This window comes from Callithrix jacchus, chromosome 7 (assembly GCF_049354715.1).
Source record: "Callithrix jacchus isolate 240 chromosome 7, calJac240_pri, whole genome shotgun sequence".
Lineage (NCBI taxonomy): Eukaryota > Metazoa > Chordata > Mammalia > Primates > Cebidae > Callithrix > Callithrix jacchus.
In genome coordinates this window covers 94671676-94694416 of record NC_133508.1, presented here as the reverse complement: position 1 = coordinate 94694416, position 22741 = coordinate 94671676, and the positions used below count along the sequence as shown (strand labels likewise).

Sequence of the window (22741 nt, the reverse complement as noted above, 5' to 3'; positions counted from 1 at the left end):
TAATAATAATAAAGGTTAAATACAGTCATAAGGATGAGGCCATAATCCAATATGACAAGTGTCCTTATAAGAAATGGAACAGACACCAGGCATGGGCATGCATAGAAGAAAGACTGAGTGAAGAGGCATCAAAAGGGTGGCCATCTGAAAGCCAAGGAGGGAAGCCTCAGAAACCAGACTTGCAGAGAGTTTAATCTTGCATTTCTAGCCTCCAGAACCATAAAAAAATAAATTTGTGTATTTAAACCACTTTAGTCTGGGATGTTTTGTTATGACAGCCCTAGCAAACTAAAATAGTATATAATTTATTTTTTAGTCCAATTGCCTTACGTAAATTTTGGGCCAATTTGTGCTCTTTTGGCAGCATCTAAGAGGGTCTATTTATCTCCTATACTGCTTACTATAAGGTTTTTAAAATTATCACCAGTATAAAAAGTGTATTATTACGTTAACTTGCATTATTTTCTCCCTATTGAAGGGAAAATATTTTCATAGTTGCATTGGCTACTTTTATTTCCTTTCTAAGTCTTTTGCTTTTTTTTTTTTTTTTTTTTTTTTGAGACAGGGTCTTGCCCTGTTGCCTAGGCTGGAGTGCAGCAGCATGATCTCAGCTCACTGCAGCCTCTGCCTCCCAGGTGCAAGTGATTCTCCTGCCTCACCGTCCTGAGTAGCTGGGACCACAGGCATGTGCCACCACACCTGGCTAATTTTTATATTGTTAGTAGACACTGGGTTTGTTCATGTTGGCCAGGCTCATCTCAAACTCTTGGCCTCAAGTGATGTGTTCACCTTGGCCTCCTCGAAGTGCTGGGATTACACGCTTGAGCCACCGTACCCAGCCGATCAAAGATATTCTTTACATATAAAAATAGTCAAAGATATTATCCTTTATCTTTCCAAAGTATTGTTGATATTTTCTCCAGGTTATTACTTATGTTTTCATTTGGTTTAAATTAAATGTTATCAAATTTATTAATTTCTCCTTTTCTGGTTTGTCTTTTTGAAATAATAAACATATGTATTTTTATCTACTTGTTTTATTCTGGACTATATTTAGGGGTAAGATATAAGGTAGTTATCTTCCCTCAACCAATGATGAACCAGTTGTGCCAATGTCTTTATTTAATATTTATCCTTCTTCCTCAGGTTTCAAATACCTTCTTCATTATGTGTTATGTGAAATGTTATCATATGTGTGGCTCTATTTTCAGCCTTTCAATTCTGTTCTTTTTGTCTATTTTGTTTAAACTACACATGAGCTATTGTTTTTCTTCCAGTACAATATGTATTGCTTCTAAATGCTACATAAATAAGAAAATGAGCCTCTAGATTTCAGTATTTGCCAAGATTCAAATGATTTTCTTTATTTGCTCTGTGTCTTTTTCCCTAATGTAAGGAGATAAGGAGAGCACTCCCTTTTTTCTTTGATGTACTCTAATGATGATAAGATTTTAACCTTCTTGCTATTGAGGATTTTAATTCTGTGGTATTTACTGAAATGTCATTAATCGTTTTAATCACAATAAACTCATTTTATAATAACGTGGATGTCCTAAGAATTTAGATAGCACTTCCATTTTAATTTGCCAATAATTAACTTTACCAATATTTTATAGTGTTATCAGTGCTGGGAAAAGAAACTTGCAGATAAACCTTAAGAAAACACCATTCCTTTGTTGGTGGGGGAGGGTGCAGGGGTCTAAGGGAGGAACAGTGTAACAGAATACAGATGTTTCTTATTGGTCTTAATGCCACTGTGGGATGCACATTCCAGGTTAGGCTGATGCTGCCCATAGTTGGAGAACTAAAAATGGCCTGGACGTTTCTCGTGTGTGTAGCCAGTCTTCTTTCTTTCCCCATAAGTCATTCAGCAACCAAAGATCCCAACCAAACTTTGTGAATGGTTAATGTAATTATGTGGGGAGAGGGACAGAGAAAGATGTTAGAATTTGGGAGAGGAGAGCAACAAAGTGGCCTCAGGAGTTTCAGGGATAGTGAGTAAGGAGATGGCTGTTGTCCTTGCTGAGAGTATAGGTCCAAAACTCATATGGAGGAAAGAACAAAATGGCACTTACGGGTGACTTCTGTGGTAGAGGGCTAGGCTGCTCACACAGCATGGTCCAACTCCTAGTATGACTGATGTCTCTTTTTTACCTGGGTTCAATGTCAGTTTGGACACTTATTACCTAGTGGCCCTGGGCAAGTCTCTTCACTGCTCTGACCTTCAGTGTCTTCAGTTGTGAAATAGAAATAATCATACCTCTTTTAGATGATTGAGGAGGTCAAGCAAGTATTTTAAGCTGACCTGCAGCAGAGTGGCTGGAGCAGGAAATCCCTTTAAAATCATATCTTCATCATAAAGATGACTATTATAACCTTGTGGTAAGGGACCCATGGTACAATTGAGGAGGTGAGAGAATTAAGCCATAAAGATCAGGCATTGAGTCTTAACTCTGCCCTTTATTAACTGTGTGACCTGGAAAAAAAAAAATTATACAATCATTCTGGGATAGAGTCTCCTGATAGGTAAGATGGAGACTAGTAATCCCACAGCAATCTGTGTCTCAGAGTTTCTGTGAGAATAAATTACCTAATGGCTGGGAAAGAGCTTTGAAAACCCTCTAGGTGTTATTTGCCTTTCAAATGTGAAATATTATTATCCCTTAGAGACCTCTTGGCGAGCCCTGAAACCCTGTAGATGTTGCTAGCCCTGACTCTGAAATTATCTGATGGAAGAATTCTCATGGTCCCAGAGAAGAACAAGGAATAGGGGGAAAGTTAATGTGAGTAAGATTTTAACTGATTTAGGAAGAACTTTCAAACAACTGAAAATATATGATAGAATTCATTTGGGAAAATTTTCCAAATAGCCTGAGCTCTGGTGAGACACTGAGCTCTTTGAAGTTGGTGGTGTTCTAGCATAAAGAGGAGAGATGGTTGTCTGTCAGGAATGCTATAGAATGAATGCTAACATCGATGAAGAATTTATTCACTGAATAAACATTTAGTGTCTTGTCCCCAGAATTTACCACATCCCAGACTTTGCAATTGATAGTGAAGTTGAAAAAGATTTGATCCAGAATGAGATACAATCCTTGGTTTTTACAGAAATGGATCCAACCATCTTTTTTTCTTAAGTAAAGTTTTGAGGAGTTTGCAAAGTCGAGGAAGGATTGAACATCCAAGGGAAGAGAGGAACAAGAATAGGTCAATGGATAATGGAAGTAGGAAAAAAATGAACTCTGCTGGAAGAATGACTCAGTTTCAGACTCTTTTGATATTCTGTTAATTCTCTTAAGATTTGAATCTCCTGACCTATTTACTTTCCTACCAGAGGAAGAATGTGTATGATGAAAATCTTTATCAACCATTTCATCAGAACCATATGGAATGAGGTGCCAGCATGTTTCTCTCATAACATGAGTGTTATTACGGGGGGAAAAAATGGAAGAAAGAGAGAGAGAGAGAAAACGTGGAGAAAGAAGAGAAAAAAGAGAAAAGACAATTGTGTATTACATTTCCTACCCTCAGAGTCCAGAACAGTAGAGAAGACAGACCAATAAACAAAGACATTGCAGATCTGTGGAAGCATATGTGGAGGGTATTAATTCACCGAGCCTTGGGCTTCAGGAGAGGGAGGGGTGAACTGAATTTTATCTCAAGGGAAGAAGAGGAGGTAGTTAGCGAAAGATGTTCATGGTTCTAAGACACCTTCTGATTCTAAGATCCCACTATTCTGAGCACCGAGGACCCAGAGCTCCCTTTGCTTTGTGATGCTTTCCATTTTCTAAGCTTTTGCTTTCTTTCCCCAACTAAATCATAAACTCCCAAATGTGAGGGCCTGTCTTACAGGCCTTGGATCAGCCTCCTGATGTGAGAACATATGGTTATTGGACTGAACTCATGTAACTACAGAGCCCTGGAATTAATTGTACCCTCTTCATCCCACAGTTGAAAAAATAAGAGCTCAGTTGGCCCAAGTAACTTGGCCAAGGCTCCACAGCTGGTTCAAAGAATGGAAGTGAATGGTTGAAAAAATCTTTCGTCTCATTTTAAAGTGTTTGGTATATATACATGATCAGATATTTATATAGAATATTTATCTATCATTTATTATATGTTCATGTACTAATCATACTTATATCAGGATGTAGTATGTTATATTTCCTGGCTGGGCTTAGTGTAGTGCTGGATGTATGGGAAGGTGGGAAGGGAGAATTGATTATAGAGTCTCAGAGCTGTGTAAGGAAAGAAGACTCTGCTTGGCTCAGGCACATTATTATGCGATGAAAGAATGTGAGTTCAATATTGCCAGAGCCTCTAATTTTCAAAAGAAGATAAAAATCTGCGTTTGTATATAGAATCTTGTGAATTTTAAAAAAATTCACAAAAAATTAAAAATTGTTTTAAATATAGTACCATGGTATAATATTTTAAAATCTCCTAATTTTGTTCTCTTTGGTTTAGAGGTTTCTCTTACTGTTCTGCCACTAAGGTGTGAGTCTTAATGGAGAAAGAATTTGATATACAGGAATTTGCTTCCAATGAGGAAGAAGTAGATGAGGAAAGGAGATGGCAGGATTCTTACTCTTCTCTCATTCTACCTCCTGCCATGTAGCCATATCTTGACAAGGGGTGGAGAAACTAATAGTGGAGGTATCCATACAGGTACTATGGGACCCAACAACATGGAAAGCTGGAGTCTACTTCTCTAGACATTGCTTGGAAGAGTAACTGCAAGGTTCTAGAGAATGTTCTGCATTTGGTTTGGCACCGTGTTTCTTAGGAGAACATAATATGTGTGTGTATAGACATGTCTGGAATAACAGATCTGAGTGATATTTCTGTTTCCCTCGTGCCTGTTCAGGGAGACATTAGGATATCCCAGGGAGAAAATGCAGAGGTGCCAAGCCCAGGTCACTGGAAGCAACATGGTATCAGTGGTTGCAAAGTACAGGGACTCTGTCTAGGAGCAAAGATTTTAGCTATGGAAAGAGTACAATATTTGAAGGACCCAGAGATACCTTAGCAGACACTGTATAGGGCTTAAGGCCTCAACCAGCCCTGTGATTTGATAAGAGAAGAACTTCAGCCAAATTAAATTTAAAGGAGTTTAATTGAGCAATGAACAATTCGTGAATCGGGCAGCCCCCAGAATCACAACAGATTCACGGAGACTCCAGCGTAGCCACATGGTAGAAGAATTTTTATTGACAAAAAAAGGGAAATGATGTACAGAAATTGGAAGTGAGGTACAGAATGGCTGGATTGGTTACAGCTTGGCATTTTCCTTATTTAAGCACAGTTTGAACACTCAGCAGTATATGAATGGTTGAAGTACGGCCACTGGGATTGGCCAAGACTTACAGGGTGTACTCCTAAGTTAGGTTTTCAATCTTGCCTACCTGTTAAGCTAGGATGTAGTTTGTCCACAAGGACTCAAATAGAGACGTATGGAGTCCTTCTCAGGCCATATTTAGTTCACTTTAACAGGTTCTATAACAGGTCTAGAGAAAACAACATAGCCCTAAGGCCACAGTGGCATGTAAGCCCCAGCTCTTCACCCCTAACCACGAGCATTTCCAGAGAAGAACCAAGATGTCTAAGATATTATTTGTACCAGAGGAGATGGAGATATGATTAACTGTCAAGATTCATTTTCCATCCCTATCACATGGGAGACTCATGAGGGCAGTTAGAAGAGTTTTGGAAAGTACAAGAGTCACATTTTCTAAATATATATCATTTGTTTGATGCACAGACAGGGAAACACAGACATCACTGCTAAGCTGAATCTGGCCCATGGGCTACTGGTTTGCCAACAGGAATTCAATCTCATCATTTAATATAAAAGAAAACTGAGGCTCAGAGAGGGCATGCATCTAGAGTCCCAAGAGCTTCCTTCTGATATTTCTCTCTCTCCTGCCACCCTGTAAGACGTGCCTTGCTTCCCCTTTGCCTTCTACAATAATTGTAAGTTACCCAAAGCCTCCCCAGCCAAGTGGAACTGTGAGTCAATTAACTGTCTTTTGTTTATAAACTACCCAGGCTCAGGTGGTATCTTTATAGTAGTGTGAAAACAAACGAATACAGGAGGTGAATAGGTTTAGATGAAGTCACTGAGGGTAGAGTCCGATGATAAGATTAGTGCCATTTTATGAGAAGTAAGAGACCAGAGTTTCCTTACTCTGTTTCATGGGAGGCTACATAGGAAGGCTTGTCTACAAGCTAAGAAGACAGTCTTCATCGGGAACCAAATCTGCAGGCATCTTGATCTTAGACTTCCTAGCCTCCAAAACTTTAAGAAATAAATTCCTGTTTAAGCTGCCCAGTCTATAGTATGTTGTTATAGCAGCTCAGGCTAAGATGGCGTATTTCTATGAAACTTAGCAAAAGCAGCAGAAGATATTTTAATAATCTTCCTAAATGAGCCATGTATTCTATTTTCAAATAAAATAACATAAAAATATATAATAATCTAACACATATGATATATACTCTATAATATAAGATTTATGATATAGTATATATTATATAATAGAATCATATTATAGTCCTGTATAAATATTTAGTATATATTTAACATAAACAATTTCATATATAACTAACCACAATCCAATGAGGTCAGTGTCACCATCTTTATCATACAGATTATGAAGCGGAGAAACAGAGAGGTTTAATATTTTGCCCAGTCACTTGGCTCAAAAGTAGTCAGCTCAGCATTAGGGTAGCCACAATTTACCCACCAAAGGAGAGTCTTTACCCAGGGACTTTCCACTGTATTCAAATCCTTTACAGATTTGGGGCATGCAAATATCCAGCATAGCCCACTCCTTTGAAGCTCATAGTATTTAAAAAAAATTTAAAGAACCATATTTAGGTCGCTCATTTTATTTTTTGTTCCCCTAGAGTTTTTCTGTGAAGTGTTACACTAAAAATATGTCATTCTATTAATGTCTTTCTTATTCCCTTTCCCAATCCTCCAAAGCTTTAAAAGATTTTACCTTTGTCAAGTGCAGAAATTGTCTTGATTTCTTAAAGTGACAAAAATATGCCTGGATGTTTGACAAGGAGATCCACCAGCATCACAGATAAAACCAGCAAGTGTTTGATTCTCTGAGGCATCTTCGCAGAGGAGGCCCAGAGGGGGCACCACACACAGGTTGGCAGAGAGGTCTCTTGCTTTGGCTCAGCATCTAATTTTCTTACTCCTGTCTTCTTGGTGCCCAATGGGGCTGGCTCAGGAAATGGCAAGTACCCTTATCTGAACTCAGCCAGGCAGTCCTGTATTCCAGTGCCAGTTCTTGAGTTACTGGCCAAGTGTATGGACAAGTCTCTTCACTTCCACCTCGAACCTCAATTAACCCATTTGTAAACTGGATACAGTCATACCCAAACTGTAAGATTGTTATGAGGATGAGATGAATTGTCTATAAAGCACTAATCCGATGCTTGAGGTGTGACTGATGCTCTGTGACTAGTAGTAGCTGCAATTATTATCATTATCATTGGGTCAAATTCCATGGCTAAGGCCCTCTATGGTTTTAGCATCTTCTCAAGCCTATACCTTTCCCTGCTCAGACAAGGGAGACCAAACAGAAGGAAAAAGGAGACTTGAATTCCTGTTAAATAAAGACCTGCTGGCAAACCCAAGGATGGAAAAGATCCTGATTTCAAATGCTGGAAGTGCTGGTATCATGTGAAAGAAGGGTTCATGTGTCCCTAAAAAGGAAACCAGGACCAAAGAGTAGAAGCTGCAGGAGGACAGGTGTCAGATGGTATCAGGATTCACATTGTCACAGTCAGTTGGCCAGACATGGATGGGGCTGCCTGGTAAGGCAGGAAGTTTTTTCTCCCTGAAGATGTACAAGCAGAGATGGGATGACCACTTGTAATATAGTCTTGTTGTGGTTTTGCATATGAGTATGTGGCCATGACCTAGTTTTGAGACTCAGGCTAGAGGCTACTCAGTTCTCCTTTGTGAGAAGCCATTGAAGTCTACAATCCCAACCACTTCTCTTCCTGGGTTCTCACACTTTGGGCCACTACCCACCCACCCTAACCACCCCAGGGCCAGGTGCCAGACAATTAGAGACAGCTGACATGCCAGAGAGCACGCTGCAATTACCCAAACTAGCCAGTCCTAAGCCTGTGTGCCCTGCCTTGCCCTTTCCTTACCTCAGAAACCACAACGAAGTCTCTGGCCATAGTGCCCCTCTCACTCTGTCTGTGGAGTGGCCCTGCACAGCAGGCTGTGTTTCCTCAGATAACTGTGAGTGTGATGAAAGCTCTGAGCTTTCCCGGTGTCTCTGTTTTGACCTGTGCCTGGTTTTACTATACCTTACCAAGGTAATATGATTAAAACACCACTTTCCAGGGATGTTACAGAGGTTGTACACATTAAGAGACTAGGTCAGTGTTTCTCAATACTTGCTGCATTGTAAACCACAGGTTCCCACTAGCCTCTCTGCCTTCCCCAGGTGTGATTCAGTAGGTTTGAGGTAACACCTAGGGAGTCTGAACTTAAACCAGCTCTCTAGTCGATTCTGACTAGGAAGCCTGTGAACCTTGCTCTCATTCAAACCCAAGATTCTGTAATTGTTAAGAAGAAAGGAAAATAGAGATCACTAAGGGAATAAAAATAGTCATGTTAATTAGATCCACATAAAGCCATAGTTTACAAAGTGCTTTCATAGTCGTCCCCTCAGTTAACCTTCACAGTAGTCCTAGGGAGTGAATATTATTATGGCACCTGGTTTGCAGGAAAATCTGAGAGTACCCCCTACTTCCAGGGTCTGAAGGCCAGTAAGTGATAGGGTAAGATTTGAACTCTGAGGACTTTGTCTTCAAAGGCCAATCTTTCGATCACAGCACAAGGAAACCAACATTTAAGGACTCTTCATTCCAATGGATAAGGAAAAGAGAACAACCTGCTCAAACTAAAACAATTACTCTGCATTTTAGCTCTTCGTCCCTGGCTTGCTGGAACTTATTAAACACCCAGCCATTCCTCACTGTGGGTGGAAGCAGCTGCAGCAGCCCACAAGTTTCAGGTAGGTCCAACCTCAATGTCATTTCTTTTTCTTTTTCTTTTATTTATTTTTTTTGGAGACAGAGTCTCACTCTGTTGCCCAGGCTGGAGTGCAGTGGCACAATCTCAGCTCACCACAACTTCCGCCTCACGGATTCAAGCAATTCTCCTGCCTCAGCCTCCTGAGTAGCTGGGACTACAGGCACGCGCCACCATACCCAGCTAATTTTTGTATTTTTAGTAGAGACTAGATTTCAGTATGTTGGCCAGGCTGGTCTTAAACTCCTAACCTTGTGATCCACTCACCTCAGTCTCCCAAAGTGCTGGATTACAGGCATGAGCCACTGCACCCGGCCCTTCGAGGTCTTTCTAAAACTCTGTGGAATCTTTATATGTGATGGCAACCATATCTGACCACCTGCTCCTTGGAGGTGCTAGCTTTTCTTTACTCTGGCAATCCAATTCATGCAAAGAGGCTGGAACTTTGAATGAAGACCAACTCCTTTCATAGCAAATTATTCATGTATTCAGGCAATGATTCAGCAGCAGGTAGCAAATGCTGACTGTGTGCAAAGGGCTTGACTGTCTCACTTCAGAGAATTAGAAAGGAAGTCAGACATTTATTCCTAGGCTCAACGGAAAGGACAGATACAAATCCACACAAACCCTCCTACCAGAAGTGAATGCATGTGTAGCAAATGAATGCATAACTAAATTAATACATTAAGTAATATAAGTCAACCTTGGACTACTCATCTATAACTCTAATGCATCCTCCCATTGGCAAACAGGAGGAATTTACTTATGGAAGCATACGTGGTATATACTGAGCCCCTAGAAAGTGTCAGTGAAAAGGGCTAGGATAGATGAGTTGAGATTCAGAGAGGTTAAGGGATTTGTCTGATGTCCCCTAGTTTATAAGTGGCAGAGGCCAGGCGTGTGCCCTCTGGAACATAAGTTCTATGAAGATAAGTGTCCAGCCTGGATCAGTGCCCTGTGCAGTAAGCATTAGTTAGATCTAATCCAGGTAAGCCTGTAACTCCAAAGCCCATGCAGCTTTTTGCACTGAACTCATAGAGTAAGCTCTTGGTCCTCTTCTGTCTGGATTTAGCAGTGCCAGAAGCTTTGGCCTGGCTGTGAATCATCTCTGCAGATCCAAGATCTGCACAGTGGACATGCTTCATGCCAAAGAAACCTGGTACCAGAATCTCCTAGATTTGATAGAAAATTAAAAACTAGAAGCATGTAAAGATCCCTCAGCACAGCCCCCGCTGTGGCCATGGAAGAACCCTCTGGCACAATTTTGATTTGTAAGTCCCTGACATGACCTAATTTAACTTCTTTCATTTGCATGATAAATGAAAATGCCAGAATGGGGTCCCGAAGGGCTTTCTTTACTCACTGACAGGCACCTCTGCCCAATGGCTGCCTGGCAGTGGCAATGGAGGTGGCACCTCTGTTGACCCCAGCTGGGGACACTCTTCAGCCTTCACATGGAGATGTGTTGGCTTCAGAACCAGCTGGTGTGTGTTTCCTCTGCTCATCGGGGCACATTTTCAGCTCATGTCCTATTTCTAGAAAGAACTTAAGGAAGGAGATGTCAAGGAGCCCTAAGCTGGACTAAAGAGGATGCAAAGTGGCATTTTTAAGAGAATGGTGGCATCAGATCACTAGGGAACATACTAAGTATGCACCATCCAGAGTCTACCCTCAGAAATTCAGATTCAGCAGGTTTTGTGGAGTCCAGGAATCTGCATTTTAGCAGCCACCCCTCCCCCTAGAGTGAATTAAGATATGGGTTGATGAGAGCTGGCCTTTGGCTTCAGTTGGTTCTTACCACCCACATGTGTCCCTAGGAAAGTGTTATAACTCTCTGAGCCTTTGTTTCTTTACAGGAGTAACAATACCTACTTCGTAGTTTATAGTGAGAACTAAATGATAAAACGATTTTTTGGTGTTTGGTAATCAAGTAAAGGTTGGGTATTATTAAAAGGCTGTGAACAACTGAATGTTGGAAAGGTTTGTTTTGTTTTTTAGGAAGCCTCCAGCCACACACTAGATTGGGAGGGTTAGAAATCCCGGACTGTCAAACAGGGGGTCTCCAACTAGTTTCCCAACCTCTCTAAGCTCCAGTGTCTTTGTCTATAAAATGGGAACTTTTCTAAAACCCATCTTTCTGAGCTGTTAGGAGGAGGAAATGAAAAGCCCAGTTGATAAACACAGTGCTATAAGTAATAAAGCACTTTGTGGATTTGCCTTGATTCGTGTAATAGCAGAAATGATCTGAATGGATACCAAAGTGTCCCCCATCTGCAGCCCTGATGGCCTGCTTTCCGGAGCATTACAGACTCATTTCCAGCTGCAGCACCATTTGTATGCAGACAATTATTGTGCAGTAGGCCTTCACCGCTGCTCCTGCACGGAAGGTGCTAGCTGCAATCTCGTTTACATTATTAATTTGCTTAGTAAACCCTTTCAAGTCAAGTTCACATAGAGGTGAGCTGGGAAGCAGCCACAGTAGATGAGCCTGCACGGTGGGGAAGAGAGCCTACAAGGCAAACGTGTGGCAAGCTGCCGAGGGCATATATTGCTCATAGGAAGCCCCCGAGTCAGTGGTTTTTGCAGTCTTCCACCCATCTCAGAAAAATGGACCTGATTTTTTTGATTTTTAAAATTTTTACTACTGTTTGTTTCGTTGCTCCAGGCAGTATATATCACCACCTGTATTGGTTTCCTAGGGCTGCTATTTTAAAAGTACCTCAAATTGAGTCTTAAAACAACAGAAATCTATCGTCTCACAGTTCCGGAGGCCAAAAATCCAAAATTGAGGTGTGGACAGGGTCCTACTCCCTTTAAAACCTGTAGGAGGCCGGGTACAGTGGCTCACACCTATAATCCTGGCACTTTGGGAGGCCGAGGCAGGTGGATCACGAGGTCAAGATATCGAGACCATCCCGGTCAACATGGTGAAACCCCATCTCTACTAAAAATACAAAAATTAGCTGGGCATGATGGTGCGTGCCTGTAATCCCAGCTACTCGGGAGGCTGAGGCAGGAGAATTGGCTGAACCCAGGAGGTGGAGGTTGCAGTGAGCCGAGATCGTGCCATTGCACTCCAGCCTGGGTAACAGGAGCAAAACTCCATCTCAAAAAAAGAAAAAAACAAAACAACTGTAGGAAATGCTGCTTCCTTGTCTCTTCCTAGCTTCTGCGTTTGCCAGCAATCCTTAGTGTTCCTTGTAAATTATCATTCCAGTCTCTATCCCCTCCTTCATGTGGTCATCTTCACCCTGAGTCTTTAACTTCTTAAAAGGACAGCAGTTATATTGGATAAATGGCCCGACCTACTCCAGTATGGGTTATTCTGGTAACGTCAACTGAACTTAGTATAGCTTCTCTTTGACTCACAATGGGGTTATATCTCAGTAAGCCCATTGTAATAAGTTGAAGATATTGTCAGTTGAAAATGCACTGAGTACACCTAACTGACCAAACCTCATAGCTTAGCCTGGTCTATCTTATGTTTGCTCAGAACATTTATGTTAGCCTACAGATGGGCAAAATCATCTAACACGATTCTAGTTTATCATAATGAAACTAAAAATGTTATGATAAAAATTAAAAAAATTAAAGAGCAAAATTGAAAATGTGAAGTATGGTTTCTATTGAATATGCATCAGTTTAACAATCATAGGGTCAAAAAATTTATAAATTGAACTATTTTAAATTGGGGACTGCTTGTAATTACATCTGGAATGAATTTATGTCCAGTTAAGCTTGCATTCTAAAGTACTAGGGGTTAAGACATCAACATATTTTTTGGGGGAGTGAACCTAAGTTAAGCCATAAGACCACCTCCATACAATAATTATTATTATTTATCAGAATATAAACTTCATGAGAGTAGGGACTCTGTTCATTGTTGTTTCTCCAGGGTCTAGATCAGAACTTAGCATATAAGAGAACTCAATAATGACTTGCTAAATTAAAGAATGACTTGCAGTCTGCAGCCTGGCTAATGAAATAAACATAAAGTTTGGGGAGATTAGACAGTCAGGTTCATAGCTCAGCCCCACTACAGTACTCTATTTTTGCACTAGCTTCTTAACCTCTCTGCAGCTCTGTTTTTTCATTTCTATAACAGACATAGCAACATTTCACCATGTTATCATTTTCATTGAATGGTTCCGAAGCTATGCTTTATCTGTTGCCATTTGCAATTTCTGCATCACGTGACTGCAATTCTTTAGTATCTGCTTTCGACTCTGTTTTCAACTTTTTTATGTTGGACAAAGTGTATTCTCTCAGAGACTTGGTTTTCGAGTCTATGAGGTTGACAGTTGTGCCTCCTGGCCCACATCATAGGGTTTTTAGAAGATTGTGCTGCAGCAATGTATGCAGAAGCATTTGGGAAACTAAATAGATGGTAGAATTTTTATTATCAATTTAGACATGCTATTAACACTATTCAACATTTATTTTGCTTCTTCATTAGGCTTAAAAACCATCATTTACATTTTCATTTGTGATTCTTTTTTATAGAGTATTTGACTGAAGCCCAGCAAGGTTAAGAAATTTGCATAAGATCACAGGACCATTTGCAAGGTGCCCGCTGAAAGCCACTCAGTTCCTGGTGCCCCCTTCACCCTATTCCCTGTTCTCTGCCAGGCTTGTGATCATACTGGGGAGACCCAGCAATGAGGCCAGCAGTTTCATCCATTTATGTACATATTGATAGAAGATTACCAACAACCTCTAATTAGTTCATTTCATCTCCTCCTTCTCCTTCTCTGTAAGGTATCTTTTACATGGATGAGGACATAGAGATTGAATCAGGTGGCCAGAAAGCAAGAATGGCAGGCCCTGCCTCCGAGTTCTAAAGATTAGGGCTGTGTGATTGTGTTTCTAGGAGCCATCCATGAGGCCCTGATCCCTGCCACCTATGGATTCTGCTATGCCCAGTTCTTGAGCCAAGCCAACCAGTGGGCACTCCTTAATCGGAAAAACCCCACCAAAAGGGGGGATCTAGCATTTTGTGACCTGGGTCCTGGGGTTCTAGTCTAGATATCTGCCTGCTTACAAAGCTGCCATCTTACCTCCTAATCTCTATCTACCTTGATTACCTAGGACATGAGCCTGGAGAGGAGCAAAATTTCCTGAAATTTTAAAGGGCTCTGAAATCAAAATGAACCAGAAATTGATTCTTCTGTTGGTCAGTTTGAACCTGTGTCATCTAGGAGAAATGCTTAATTACTTTGAAGTTACCTTTTTCTTCTAAAATATGGGGACTAAGAGTAGAATTAAGAGAGATGATATATGAGCAGCACATGGTTCTTGGCACAAAGTAGAAATTCAATAAATGCTTGCTATTTTGCTTCCCATTCTCCACTTTAACTAGGGCCTGTCAAATTCACCTATGAAGTGCCTGATCCTGCTCTTACCCTCTATACCACCTTCAAATCCTCCAGCCATGCCCTCTTTATGCCCTGTCCCCAAGCACTGGTTAGGTTGTGGTGAAACAAGAGGACTACCACTACCTGATAGTGACCATGGCCTTCTCCTCAGTGTCCGCCTCACCTGGGTATCAGAATCTACCTGAGTTGAACACAAGTTTGGAAAAATCCCTAGGATATTGCAATTTGGACTTCTGGCATATCCAATTACCATCCTTCCAGAACCACTCTTCTCTAAGAATCACCCTTCTTTTTTCCCAGGGTGCCCCACAGCCAAAGCCACATGGGTTGTGAGACCACTTTCCCCGTCTTAATAATCAAAGAGAGTGTTTATTCCTTATTCAATCATTTTACTAATGCTTCACTCATTAATTTAACACCTTTACGGAGCACATACTGCACACCAGGACTTGTGTTAGGTGGGAGGAACCAAAAATAACAAATCTGTGTCTGGACTCCCTTTGGGAGAAGAGGAATGTTTATGAACTGAGGTGGGATGACTGGGGAATCTAGCCACATTCCAGCAACTTCTCCAGCCTCCTGGATGCTGTAACCATACAGAGGCTCACTAGCCCAAGGAATGGTTGTCGGGTCTTCCATTGCAACAACTATTTAAACCACAATGAATATTTACAGGACATAGTTAAGAGATTATCCTAATGTGTGTTCAAGTCCATTGATGTCCAAACTCAGAGACAGCTTCTATTTGTTCAAGAGCAATAACATGCACTCAGAGTATTAGTGAGCCAACTGCTATATGGGTGCTGGGAGTTTGCTCTCCCTTTAGGTTTTAGGGAGGTCTGAAAATATTTGAGAATTCTGACTCAGGATCCAAGTACATTCACTAATAATAATTAATTATAATTAGGCCAGGCATGGTGGCTCATGCTTGTAATCCCAGCACTTTTGGAGGCTGAGGTGAGAGGATTGCTTGAGGCCAGGAGTTTGAGATTAGCTTGGGCAACATACTGAAAACACATCTCTACCTAAAGTTAAAAAAAAGAAAATCCCAGCCAGGTATGGTGGTAAGCACCTGTAGTTGTAGCTACTTGGAAGGCTGAAGCAGGAGGATCCCTTGAGTTCTGGAGTTGGAGGCTGCAGTGAGCTATGATTGTGGCACTGCACTCCAGCCTGGGAGATGGAGGGAGACCCTGTCTCTAAAAAAATTGCAAAAATTATAATACATATGATCATTGATATAGTTTGGACATTTGTCCCTGCCCAAATCTCTGGTTGAATTTTTATTTTTGATGCTGGATGTTTGGGTCATCAAGTGGATCACTCATGGTTTGGTGTTGTCTTCAAGATAGTGAGTTCTTGAAAGATCTGGCCATTTAAAAGTGTGTGGCACCTTTCCCTTCACTGTCTCTTGCTCCTGCTTTCACCATGTGATATATCTGCTCCCACTTCACTTTCTGCCATGATTATAAGCCTCCTGCGGCCTCCCTAGAAGCCAAGCAAATGCCAGCACTATGCTTCCTGTAATACCCACAGAACCATAAGCCAATTAAGCCTCTTTTCTTTATAAATTACCCAGTTATTTTTTTTTATAGCAATGCAAGAATGGCCTAACACAATTATGTAAAAACTCCATTTACTGAGGGCTTATTACATCTCAGGTACTAAATATTTATGTGGATTTACTCATTTGGTCCTCACAACAGCCCTATAAGGGAGCTAACACTCTTATCCTCATCTTATACATGGGAAAACTGAGGCACAGAGAAGCTGTAACTTTCCTGCTATGGTATCGCTAGAAAGTATCATAGCAAGGATTTAAACACAAGCATTCTGGCTCCAGAGCCCACACTGTTAAGTTGGGTATGTGGTTGCACCAAGCACCTCACAAAAATCATTCAGTTCTCACCACTCGAGGAAGGAGGTGTGATAATTCCTATCTTACAGTTGAGGAAACAAAAGCCTGTGATTAATGACGTGCTCAAGATCCCACAGCTAGTCAGTGATGGGGTGGGGATTTAAACTTAGGTGGCCTCTCCAGAGTCACATGCATGGCCACCATGTGAGAGTTTCCTTCATGTGGTTTTGGCTGACCTTGCCCACAGCTGAAGCTTTTTGACCTCCATCTGCAGGTTCAGGCTTTGTTTTTCAGACCTCAGGTCCCTAAAACTAAGCCAGTGTATTTCCTCTCTTCTTTATTCCTAGTGCCACTTGCAGCAGGCCAGGACTCTCACCTCCAGGATTTGTTACGGACTGTCCAAGCTTGAACCATCACATTCCTTTGGCCCTTAAAATTGTATTTTCCAAAGCACCTTCCATAGAATAATTCATTGGTTCTCCAGATCACCCCATGAAGATGAGAGGGGCAGAGGCTAGCTGCTCTCTCCCACTGAAGAGGGCTCCAGTGGAGTAGCCTTTTCCCATGGTGTCAAGGCTCCGTAACAAGACCTGGGGCTAGAACCCAAATCCCTGATTTACTTTAGCACTGCTTATTTCCCTGTTTAGTTCCTGTCCAGAGAGAAATGATCTAAGCTCAGCTTTTCCCCACTACTTTGCCCAATACCTGTAATCAAAATGTTTCACATCTCTCAATGTCTTTATCACCTGAAAAATTAGGAAGAGATAGTTGTTTGTCTTCTCTAGCCCAACATACCTTTCCAGCTGGGAGGAGGGTCCTAAGCTCAAACACTGTAATTTATTGAGAGGATTTAATATACCTCTCTCAAATTCCTAGTACATTTTGAAACACAATTTAAAAGAGCTGGTCTATACCATTTCCATGTATTCTTACCACATTTCTCAACTGCAGGGTTTCAAGGTTATCCTCTGTGCAAATTTCATGCAGTGAATAGAGAGCTGGTGTACACAGACTTTGGTTTTCCCATCTGCAAAATGGGTGGTAAGGATGACACTAACACAGGGGGCTGGATTACATATTTAAGATCCTTCTCATTCTATTGTTCAATTATTATAAAACATTTTGCACAAGGATGCCCACTTTCACCACTTCTATTCAACATAGTACTGGAAGTCTTAGTCAGAGCAATCAAATAAGAGAAAGAAATAAAGGGCACCCAAATCAGTAAAGAGGACGTCAAATTCATCCAAAAAGCTCCTAGAACTGATGAATCAAATCAGCAACATTTCAGGATAAAACTGATGTATGCAAATAAGTAGCTCTGCTATACATCAACAGTGACCTGGCTGAAAATCAAATCAAGAACTCAACCCAATTTATAATAGCTGCAAAACAATTAATAAATAAAATACTTTTGAATATACCTAACCAAGGAGGTGAATGACCTCTACAAGGAAAACTACAAAACACTGCTGAAAGAAATCATAGACGATACAAACAGATGAAAACACATCCCATGGTCATGGATGGGTAGTAGAATCAATATCAAGCAAAAGACCACACTACCAAAAGCAGTCAACAAATTCAGTGCAATTCCCATCAAAATTCCATCATTCTTCACAGAACAAGAAAAAACAACCGTCGTTTTTTGAGGGGTTGAGAGATAAAATTCATATGGAACCAAAAAAGAGCCTGCAAAGCCAAAGCAAGACTGAGCAAAAGGAAAACTCTGGAGGCATCACATTACCCAGCTTCAAACTATACTATAAGGCTATAGTCACCAAAACAGCATGATACTGGTATAAAAATTGGCATATAGACCAATGGAACTGAAAGAGAACCCAAAAATAAATCCAAATACTTACAGTCAACCAATCTTCAAGATAACAAAGACAAAAAGTGAGTGTATTAGGGTTCTCTAGAGGAACAGAACTAATGAAATATATATATGTGTGTGTGTATATATATATATAATATATATATGTATATATAATGTATATGTATATATAATATATAATATATATAACATATACATATACATACATATATATATTATATGTATTATAATATATATTATATATATACATAAACATATATATAATATATACACGTGTGTATATATATGGAGAGTTTGTTAAGTATTAACTCACATGATCACAAGGTCCCACAATAGGTTGTCTGTTGGGTGAGGAGCAAGGAAAGCGAGTCTGAGTTCTAAAACTGAAGAACTTGGAGTTTGATGCTGGAGGGCAGGAAGCATCCAGCACGGGAGAAAGCTGTAGGCTGAGAAGCTAGGCAAGTCTCTCTTTTCACATTTTTCTGCCTGCTTACATTCTAGCCATGCTGGCAGCTGATTAGATTGTGCCCACCCAGACTCAAACTTTTTTTTTTTTTATATTTTAGGGAAAAAGAGAAAAAGAAGGGGAAAGAAAGAAAAAGCGGGAAAAAGGAATATTACTTCATTCCTAAAATGGGTTTCAATAATGGCCGATCAATATTTTGAATGTTTAAAGTGGTTAATGCATATTTTTTGTGTTTAAAATGGAGACCTCTATTGTGTTTATTTGTTCTGGCTCTGAGTTCAAGTCCTGGATATCATTATCAATTTTTTGTCTCATTGAATCTGAGTCTCATTATGGGTCTTATGTATCTGGATGTTAAGATCTCTTATTGTTACATTAATCCTTTTACCCTTGCATCCTTGTAGCTTTGAAATCTATTTTATTAAGTGTGAGAATTGCAACTCCCACTTTTTATTTATTTATTTTTGCTCTCCATTTGGTTGGTGAGTTTTTTTCCATCCCCTTGTTTTGAGTCTTTGTATATCTTTAGATATATCATTAGATTTTGTGGATAATGTATATTTTGTGTGTTTAAAATGGAGAGCTCCATTGAGTTTATTTGTTCTGGATCTTAGTTCCAGTCCCGGATATCATTATCAATTTTCTGTCTCATTGAATCTAAGTCTCATTATGGGTCTTATGTATCTGGGTGTTAAGATCTCTTATTATTACATTAATCTTTTTATGCTTGTATCCTTGTAGCTTTGAAATCTATTTTGTCAAATGTGAAAATTGCAACTCCTGCTTTTTATTTATTTATTTTTACTCTCCATTTGGTTGGTACATTTTTTTTTTTCCAACCCTTTATTTTGAGTCTGTGTATATCTTTGGATATACCATTAGATTTTGTCTGTATCTTTTGATTGGGAGATTTGGTCGATTTAAATTTAGGGTTGCTGCCATTTGATATTAACTGGCTGTTTTGTCCTTTCGTTGATGAAAATTCTTCTTTATGTTAATGCTCTTTACTTTTTGGTGTATTTTTAGAAAGGGTCATACTGGTTGTTCCTTTCTGTGTATAATGCTTCTTTTAGAAGTTCTTGTAAAGCAGGCCTGGTGGTAATAAAATCTCTGAGTACTTGCTTGTTCCTAAAAGATTTTATTTTTCCTTCAAATGTAAAGCTTAAATTGGCAGGATATGAAATTCTGGGCTGAAAGTTCTGTTGATTAAGTATATTGAATATTGGCCCCCACTCTCTTCTAGCTTGTAGGGTTTCCGTTGAGAGATCTGCTGTAAGCCTAATAGGCTTCCCTTTATGGGTAACTTGATCTTTCTCTCTGGCTGCCCTTAATATTTTCTCCTTTGTCTCGATCTTGGTGAATCTAACGATTATGTGCCTTGGGGTTGGTCTTCTTGAGGAATATCTTTGTGGTGTTCTCTGTATTGCCTGGAGTTGAATAGTGTCCTGCTTTGCTAAATTGGGAAAATTTTCCTGGATAATGTCCTGGAGAATATTTTCCAGCTTGAATTCATTCTCTCCGTCACATTCAGGTACACCAATCAAGCGTATATTAGGTCTTTTCACATAGTCCCATATTGCTTGGAGACTTTGCTCATTCCTTTTTATCCTTTTTTCTCTATTCTTGTCTTGTCGTTTTGTTTCATTAAGTTGGTCTTGACCTCTGATATCCTCTCTTCTACTTGATCCATTCAGCTGTTTAAGCTTGTACATATTTCACTAGGTTCTCGTGTTGTATTTTTCAACTCCATAAGTTCATTTGTATTCCTCTCTATATTGTCTATTCTTTTCAACATTTCATCAAACCTTTTTTCCAAGTTCTTAGTTTCTTTACATTGGGCTAGAACAAGTTCCTTTAACTCCCAGAAGTTTCTTATCATCCACCTTTTAAAGCCTACTTCAGATAATGGAACACAGTCCTTTTCCATCAGGGCTTGTTCCGTTACTGATGAGTCCTTTTCCATCAGGGCTTGTTTGGTTGCTGATGAGTCCTTTTCCATCAGGGCTTGTTCTGTTGCTGATGGGTTCTGATTTTGAGTATACTCGGCCTTCTTAGGCTGTTTTTTTCCCTTCATTGTAGATGAACCGCCTCTCTAATTAGGTTTCTGAGTCAACATCCAACTTATTGATTCCCAGTGCTGGGATCCGAGCAACCCACTGTGGCAGCCTAAATAGCAGCGATAAGACTGATGGTGCTCTTCTGCCCAGGAATCTCTGGTCTGGCTTCCCTCTTGAGTCCGCAACAAGTGGCTCTGTCTTCCTGGAGCTCCAAATTCCAGTCAGTAGGGGAAGCAGTCCCGTTGGCTCTGAATGAAGAGCTGCTGGGCCGAGACGCTGGCAAAACCGCTGCAGCGGCCACAAGAGTTGCGCTGGTGACCCGTGGGGCTCCTCCACTGGGAATCGGCTGATCGGTGAGTGACTAAAATTCGTCTAAAGATGTGGCATCGTCTCGTTCTCTGAGCTTTCACTGGGAGCTACAATCCCGAGCTGTTAGTGGTCGGCCATCTTGGATCGATCTTCTCAAATGTTAATCTCTTATGGCAACACCCTCACAGACATACCTAGGATCAATACTTTCTATCTTTCAATCCAATCAAGTTGATTGACCATCACAAGTCTACCCCTTGTCAACTTGAACCCATACATATTTTCTGAGATTATACATAATCTTCAAATAAAGACAATAAAAAGGTTGTAATTATACCTAACTTAATACAACTATCCTTTGTGCAATGGAAAATGCACCAATCCCCAACCTAAATACCATTACTTAAAGTTAACAATACTTACATGCTGATTTGAAATCAATAAATCTTGTGGCACATGATAAAGGAAAAAGGAAATAAAATGAAGATATTTTCTTAATACAAGTATACATATGCGTGAACATCTTTTTAACAAAATAAGGAGAAAATATTCATGACAATTACAGTCCTCATTTCTGCAGCTGGTCATGTAGTTGTAGCTGGTATTGATGACTACTTTCTTGTACTATCCATTCTGTATTCCCTTTGCCTTTAGCAAGCACCTCAGCAGGTCATGGTTTTTCCTGGTGGAGTGACCCAAACCTTCTTCCTGAAGGGCCTGGGTCATTTGTAGTCCTGACCAGATTGGGCTGTTGTAGTTTCCCATTGACCTCAATCACAGGGCATGGTAATACCAAGAGACACCCCAATGGACTCCTGTATTACATACATACTCTTCCTTACCTCCATTGTAGAGTAGACTGATTTCATCTTGATAGTCTGGGTCAATCACCCCTGCCAACACTGTAACTCCCTCTTAGCCTGTTGACTTAAAGGTAGGACAAGCCCAAAGTGTCCATTTGGTAATCTTAACTTCCAGTATAATGGAATCAATGTTGTGTCTCCTGGTGGCAGCATTCCTCCCTCTGGAACTAAGAAAATTAGATCAGCAGAATGTAATGTTACAGGAACAGGAAGCAAAAATTTTGCTAGTGGATCACTAGGGGTGATGGTGAGTGGTGCCACTTCCACTTGCATCCCTTGATTCCTGGACCCATGAATCCTGGCTATGGGAGAAACAGTACCATATATTGGATGCAGATTCAGAGCATACATGACCTGCTGGACATGCCCTAGCCCTGCAAAGTATTGTCATCTAGTTGGCATTCTAATTGTGACTTCAAAGGCCATTCCACCATTCTATCAATCCAACTGCTTTGGGATCATGGGAAACATGGTGAGACCAGTGAATTCCATGAGCATGAGGCTATGTCCACATTTCTTTCTTTCTTTCTTTCTTTCTTTCTTTCCTTCTTTCTTTCTTTCTTTTTTTTGAGATAAAGTCTCACTCTGTCACTCTAGGCTGAAGTGCAATGGTGTGAACTTGGCTCACTGTAACTTCCACCACCAGGGTCCAAGTGATTCTCCTGCCTCAGCCTCCCAAGTAGCTTCGATTACAGGCATCCACCAATACGTCCGGCTAATTTTTGTATTTTTAGTAGAGACAGGGTTTCACCATGTTAGCTGGGCTAGTCTCGAACTGCTGACCTCAGGTGATCCACCCGCCTCAGCCTCCCAAAGTACTGGGATTATAGGCATGAGCCACTGCGCCCAGCCTGCCACACTTCTTTAGTCACAAAATGAGTGCCTTGGTGAGAGGCAATGCTGTGTGAA

The 22741-nt window shown here is 40.5% G+C and overlaps 1 protein-coding gene across 4 annotated transcripts in view; it reads left to right on the top strand.

Moving 5' to 3' along the window:
• DAB1 (DAB adaptor protein 1) overlaps positions 1–22741 on the top strand; it is a 1273242-nt gene that overhangs the window by 663758 nt on the left and 586743 nt on the right. Inside the window, exon 4 of one of the 4 annotated variants that reach the window (XM_078331966.1) lies at positions 8965–9053. The exons of the other annotated variants lie outside the window; for them this stretch is intronic. The gene's annotated coding sequence lies outside the window, so the exon portion shown is untranslated. The remainder of the gene's footprint in view (positions 1–8964; positions 9054–22741) is intronic. 4 annotated transcript variants of the gene reach the window in all.